The following is a 7,516-nucleotide window of genomic DNA, read 5'->3' as shown; positions in this document are numbered from 1 at the left end:
CTTTCAACTACGAGAAGACAGCACAATTGCAGCTGGAACTGATCGATCTGAAGTGTTACATAACTCTGAAGGAAAAGTTTCATTCTGTAAAGCTGGATGAATTTTATGCATCACTGAACGAGGCCAAGTTTCCCCATATTCAACAAGCAGCACAAAAGATACTGGTGTTATTCAGATCTTCTTACGTGTGTGACCAAACATTCAGCTTGATGAACATCAACAAATAACGTCACAAATCACAGCTGAGTGACCACCACTTGAGCTGTATATTACGGATTGCCACAACACAACTGTCAACGGATTTTGATGCTCTTGCAAAAAGAGGTGATCAGCTGCACAGCTCTCATTAATCAGGAAGAATTTTGGGTGAGTTTATTTCTCCCAGGTTGTCGTTAACATTGAACTGATATGTCTATGTTGGATTTTAAACTTACATAGGGCATAAGCTATCTGTAATAGCAGCCTGAAGTGGCCGCTATACAGTTTCAGAATGTAATGTGGCCCTTGGGCCAAAAAAGTTTGCTCACCCCTGATCTATAGCCTGGTGTAAAGTATAGGTCACTAATGTACAGCTTTTATTGTTTCCAAGAGTAGCCCTATGTTACTAGCCTGTGACTTTCACAGAAGCCCTCCTGTTTATCAATCTTGTTAATGAAAAATATTAATTAACAGAATGAATTTACTTATGTATGTTTAATAAAATCTATATTTATCTCATACAATAAAAATACTTTCCCTGATAACTTTCTTTTGGGTCAGAGTGGTTTATTGTGGCATTCAATATAAACAAAGGTATGGGGATGACTCAAAACGTCTCTACAGTCAAGCAATCTGTTTTTGTGACCAAGTGTTTGATAAATGCTAAGTACAATATACATTTTAATTTTGAAAAAATCCAAAAAAAGAAATTACATTTGATGTATTCTAAAATTATTTGATATTAGTTGATATTATTAGCTCATCATCTTTCTCAGCCACTTGCTCTGTATATTTTGTAATTTCTCTTCATAAGAGAGTCCTTACAACCTAATAATCACTGAACATGCCAGAGGAAGCCTCATCTTATCTTATCTTATCCAATTCCTCTGGAAGACTTACTGTAAGATCAAAAATATGGACAATATATGGGAATGAGTTTTATCTTTCCAAGTGATACCTTCACTGAAAGACAAATCGTAACCTTAATGCCAGGATGTATGAGTACCATTACAAATAGAGGTTATGAAATAAAAGATATGGCTGAGCACATTAATCAAAAGTCAATTAAATAATCATACCCTTCTAATTGTATAATGTGTTTGCTAAGAATATACCAGAGCAGTTGGTATAATGAGAGGCACCAGAGTTTTTTTTGTTCCCTAGCACAGCTTTGATTAAACTTGTTTAGCTGTGGTAAACCAAGGTAAATGTTACGATTGCTTTGATCACTGAATCTCAATCCCCTACATCTCACCAAATATCTCCTTGCTCTGAAGCTCCTGAGAATTGAAAATGTTGACACTAGCCAGGCATTATCCATTGTATCTAGATTCTTAAAGACACATCAATAGTTACTTATAATACCCCACAACAATAAACATAATCTTGTATCCCAGCACTAACACAACAATTTAATTAAGGTGTTATTTAGATAATTAAACATTTTGCTGTGGGTCAACCAACTGTATATGTTCAGAAGTTAGGTTAGTGGGGGAGGAGTGGTGGCACTGTGGCTAAAGATCTGTGCCTCTTGCTGGAAGGTTGCTGGCTCAAATCCTGTGGCTAGCAGAGGAATCCTACTCATGTGGGCCCCTGAGCAATGCCCTTAACCCCAGCTGCTCCAAGGGTGCTGTACAATGGCTGACCCTGTGCTCTGACCCCAAGCTTCTCTCCCTGTCTGTGTCTCATGGAGAGCAAGCTGGGGTACTGTATGTGAAAAGATGAAATGCAAGAAATTATAAATGGCCAATTAAGTGATTTATCTTTGTACAGTAGATAGAATATAACTTAATTCTTTAAGATAACTGATCCACCTTTTGGATTTAGTTGGAACAAGCCTGAAATGATGACAGCTACAGTATGTGATGAAGTTCGGGACTAACCGCTGTACATGAGAGACCTTTATAAAAACATTCTGATTTCATTTTACCAAAATGGTGCTACCATGGCTGTTTTGTTTGAAACCTGAACTTATAATTTTAACACAGCCTGTAACAGCATCATTTTATAATTTCACAAAATTGGACACCATTTTTCAAAACACTATTATATGAATCCATTTTTGAATCCAACTAAAGACTCCATCAGTTACATCACCCATTGTACACTTTGGTAGTTTTCATCTGTTTTTTTTTTCCTCACAGCAATTTAAAAAAAAAGCTCCAGAAGGCATCTATCTGCCATTCACAAATGATTGAACAATGTGGCAAGCACCACTCTACAGTCGTCAGTATTGCTAACATTATATTATAGCCTATCTGTGTCCTGCCCAGGGTGTACCAAAAGAGATCTTTTTATGTCTAGTTTTCAGCACACCAACACACCATAAAAAATACAAACAAATCATGTAGTTTCAGGTATGTTGTCTTTTATTGTAATTGCCAAAATGCCACTAATCTATTTATTTATCCACTTTTATTACTGCTGAGAAAATAGAGTTTACAGATGAGAGAAGGCTACTTGGCTAATCTAACCCATTTGCTGATATTTAGATAGTTGACATGAAGATCTCATCTTTACATTTCGTAAAAAAAATCAGGGTCTCAACCTCAACAAAATATCTGTTTCCTACTCCCACAATACTTTGTGTAAATATGTGCATTTTGTTCTTAGATTTAAATGTATGTAGTATCTATTTGTGACTTATGGTTCACGATTTACAGATATAATAGATGTATACTATAAGTATTATCAATGACTTTGAGGATTTTGAAGACCTCATAGTCACCTCTGTTTTGAGATTAAAAAGTTTCCTTTTATAATCTTTAGTATTAAACAGTTTAACTTTTTCAGTTCCCTATAGAGAAAGTTCCTTTCAGATTTTAAATATAACATGGTCGAGTAAGTAAAACAAATCAAAATCAAGATATTTCCAGGATGATTTCAAGACTTATGTTTTACACTAAAGTTTTTTCCTTGATGTGATGCTTATCCACTAAAGAAATGTACACACAAGCCAACTGGCCAGCTCAGGTCAAGGTGGGGTTTATGGGTAGAATAATCTGTGACTGAAGTAGCCCATTGCATTTAGTGACCTGCCACCATAATGTTTATCACTAAGAAAAGTCTAATGAGCCACATCACATATTAGGCCTTGAAGAGATTCTATTCACAATATGGGGGAGTGCCTACATTTGTCTTATGCATGCCTTTAACATGATGTTCTGTGTGTTTATCATATTCAGTGTGAAAACTATTACAATTTAAATTATTATTAAATTCAATATGGACAATTAAAAACTCCCATTATTCTCAGTAACAAGCATGTTGCTCCTAGAGCAGTTTGTTAGAATCCTTGAACCATACGGTGGCGCCAATTAAGCACAATTTTATTTTCTATTCAAACATCGGAATATTTTGATGCAGTTTTTCTCAAATAAATTATTATAATTTGTAGGACTTTCAAGATTATCTATTAAAAAATAAATCACAATGTATCTGTAAAAACTGGGACTGTAAAGTAAAAATGAGTCAGAATACCTCATCAGATTCATTAATCTTCGGATGACATGTAAAACTGAGGTCTTGACTCTGTGTGGTCAAAATGCCTGGGCGTTTCTTGAAAAGAGTAGGAGTCTAACCCTGGCGTCCTGGCCAAATTTCCAATTGGCCCTTACTCCTAATAATCCCCATCTATGAATTGGCTTCATTAATCTGCTCTCCTCCCCACTGATAGCTGAGGTGTGGTAAGCGTTCTGGTGCACTATGGCTGCCGTCGCATCATCCAGGTGGATGCTGCACGGTGGTGGTGGAGGGGAGTCCCCATTATCTGTAAAGCACTTTGAAAAGTGCTATACAAGTGTAAGCAACTATTATTATTAGAATATTATTTGTTTTTTTGTTAGATTTTATTTAACAGAATTCTCAGAAATTTGAATAAATATGACCTTTGTGTTTTCTAAAATTCAATTATTTATGATAAATATGGCCTTACTTTGTGTAATGACTTTTAAAATAACAGCATGACATTGTCAGAATTTAGAATAAGCAAAACAAATTATCTAAATCTGTCATCCAAAGGTCAGGCTGTAACCACAATACTTAGTGATTTCTTGCTTCTGTGAGTGACAGATTTCTAAAATGAACTATAGTCCAAAGAAAACAGTGGTACATTCACTTAAAATACTGATATGGTAAAAGTGTAAATAAAACATTCACATTTAATTTAATCTGGCTTGTCCTATTTTACATGTTGTATTCATTGTACCGAAGAGTAGAACAATCACAGAATTACATGGTGATTACAAGTCATGAGTAATCTTTGATCTGATATGCACTGTACACATGCAATATTGATACTACATATATAGGACCAATATGTAAACACCTGTTAACCATCCTATTATCAAGATTACTGTCTACAACAGAGCATGTCCCATTAAATATTAGTTTTATAATTAAATTAATATAATCCATATATAACTAACAAGTGTTAAATGGTTCTCAAATCAAGCATTTCCATTTCCATGATTATTAATATATTTATGTGCTTGTATTCTAATTGTGATGACAGAGTATCATAAACATTACAAAAAAGAAACAAACAAACAAAAACATACTCATTTAAATCCCAAATCTCATATTGTTACATGATTCGTTGCTGCAGACGAGCATAAAGGAATAGAGGAGTTAACAGACACAATCGAAAGTGACATAAACAAAAAATACCCATTCATCCTATTTTGTCTCATCTTTGATATCCTGATTAGGAGCATTTTGTGTTGGAATTACAAATCTTCTCTTGCTTTAGGTTTAAATATTAAAAAGTGAATATTTTTAGTGGTGATGTTTTATGTTTATTTTAGCATGTCCTTTTATAGATCCTGTGTTGCTTTTAGCATTGTTATTCGCTAATTACAGTGAGTTCCTGGAAATGTTGGGTTGACAGGTGTATGCTGCAATACAAACCCTGCCCAGGCTTGGTCATGAGGTCACAGATAGTGTTACATCTGAATAGTTTTTTTTTACTTCACATTCTTTGAATGCGTCCCCATGCTACCCTGTGAGTTTAATTTTCCTTTTAGGAACTTTATGTTATGTTAATCTCAAACACACTTCAGGTGAAAACAGCCTTAAGTGGTCTTTTGAGCCATGACTGGAGAAAAGTGGAGATTTCTCTGTCCTAGATAATCTGAAAAAGCAGGGGGTCAGGTGTAAGTCAAAGGGAATCTATTAAAAAGTAAAATAGAGCTCTAGCTGGAACCATGTACCATTTTATGTACAGCCAGTCTCTATTTTAAACAAGACTAGGCTCCTGAAGGAGTCACTACCAGTAATTTGCATTCTGTATTTGCAAGACTTTGTACAGAAAATCACATGAGGTCCCAATCATCAAAACTCCTTGTAAAAGCTGTTATAGTAATAACATTCATGTTAACATATATTATGTGAAAGAATAAATCCAATTGGTTTGATTACTAGTCATAAGATTTGAACTGACAACCTTCCAGCCACAGCCACAGAGCCACCGCTCCGCCCCTTATAATACAGTAAGATCTAAAAATGGGAGACTATAACAAAAGTAGTTCAGCTGGTTTAATCAAATACATTATTACAGTAGCTCTTGTGAGAAAATACCTACAATTTCTTGCAGGTATCTTCAATAGTCCTATGGTCATTTAACCGAATGCATTTCTTTGAGTCTGATTAGAAAAAGGTTATAATAATAATAATAATAATAATAATAATAATAATAATAATAATAATAATAATAATAATTCCTCACAGTTCTATAGCTCTTTTCTGGACACTCCACTCAAAGCACTTCACAGGTAAAGGGGACTCCCCTCCACCACCACCAATGTGCAGCCCCCACCTAGATCATGTGACAGTAGCTATTGTATACACCACACATCAACTATCAGTGGGGAGCAGAACAGAGTGATGAAACCAATCTAAAAATAAGAATCTAAGAATGAACATCTTGTGTGTATTTGTTTTTTTCTTGTTATTTAATTTAAAAAAAAGAAAAAAAGACTAAACCTCTTAGAAATGTTTGAACAACATTAAAACTAAGGAAAAAGTGTAGTAGCTCTGGGTATTTAGTGAAGTTAGACCTAGGTAGTTAGACCTAGGAGACGTCAAAACCTTTGGGTAAAACCATTATTCATTACATGGACAGTGATATGGAAGCGCTGCAAGTGCTTCAGTTCTTTCTCCGGTGGTATGATTAGGACCTTTTTTGTATTTTCTAATTGAAATAGGTTACATTAACATGTACCTAAAGTGTATATTGGATTCAATAGCTTTTTACTGCAATTCACCAAAATTGTCATGTGAAATACCTATAGCAATTATTCATTTTATGGATTGATATACAGTTATAGTGACACTACAAAACAACTTCATTGGTGCCTTCCTGAACTTTCTCCTGTTTTGTTTGCTTTGCAAACAATAAAATGCTTTGCAATTTATGTTGTAATGAGATCACTAAACCCTTGCCCTCAGTTCTCTGAAACCCCAGCATCCAACCACACACAATAATTGGTAATGTAGTGAGGTTGTTAGCATTTTCTTGTGCATTCAGAAATTGCAAAGCAGGCTGACCCAACAGGGACAACACAGGCATATTCATTTAACATTGATAGACTCCAACTGGACACAGACAGGTTTTACAGACAGGAAACTTGACCTCAGTATAGAAACTTCAGAAGACGTGAATTGTGGACCACACCTTGCTTTTCCTGATCTCCATCCTTACAGCACTATAGAACAGAAACCAAGAAAACATCATGCAAAACACAGGAAAAACTAGACATGCCAGATAGTCAATAAGTTTCCATTTCAAAAAGATTGTGATCACAAACACATACAGTTTGTAATTCTTTTTCTTCCTTGACCACATGGGTATACCACTGGTATTTATTTTTTTCCAGTGCACCTCAGTGTCAAAAGTCCTGAGTGTTTCTACTACCACGAGCACAGTTTTCAGCTCTGAGGTAATGGAGTTTACTTTGTCACACCTGAGGAGTTTCCATTTAGATAAGTGGAAATATCTTTACATAATTTGTAGATGCAATGTTTCTGTTTTGTGTTGTATTTGTGTCACTATATAATAGTGAATCCAAGTAAAGGAAGAAGCAAAACAACAAAAGTTACCTTTTAAATTAACCTATACTGATACACCCCCCATTTAAAGTAGTAACCAAAATCTTGCTATGCATCAGCAGCTCCAGGTTTTCTTTTTAACAGGCATCCCCGTCTCTGATAAAAGCCATCCAATAGGAATTGCAAACATTGAGTTAACTCTCTTGAACCACACTGACAAACACCACCTTCAAATAAAGCAATTTACTTTTTATATTTTAGAATTTAGGTA

This window comes from Lepisosteus platostomus, chromosome 13, assembly GCF_059453375.1.
Source record: "Lepisosteus platostomus isolate fLepPlt1 chromosome 13, fLepPlt1.hap1, whole genome shotgun sequence".
Lineage (NCBI taxonomy): Eukaryota > Metazoa > Chordata > Actinopteri > Semionotiformes > Lepisosteidae > Lepisosteus > Lepisosteus platostomus.
The sequence above is the reverse complement of the archived record's forward strand: the minus strand, read 5'-3'. Positions refer to the sequence as shown.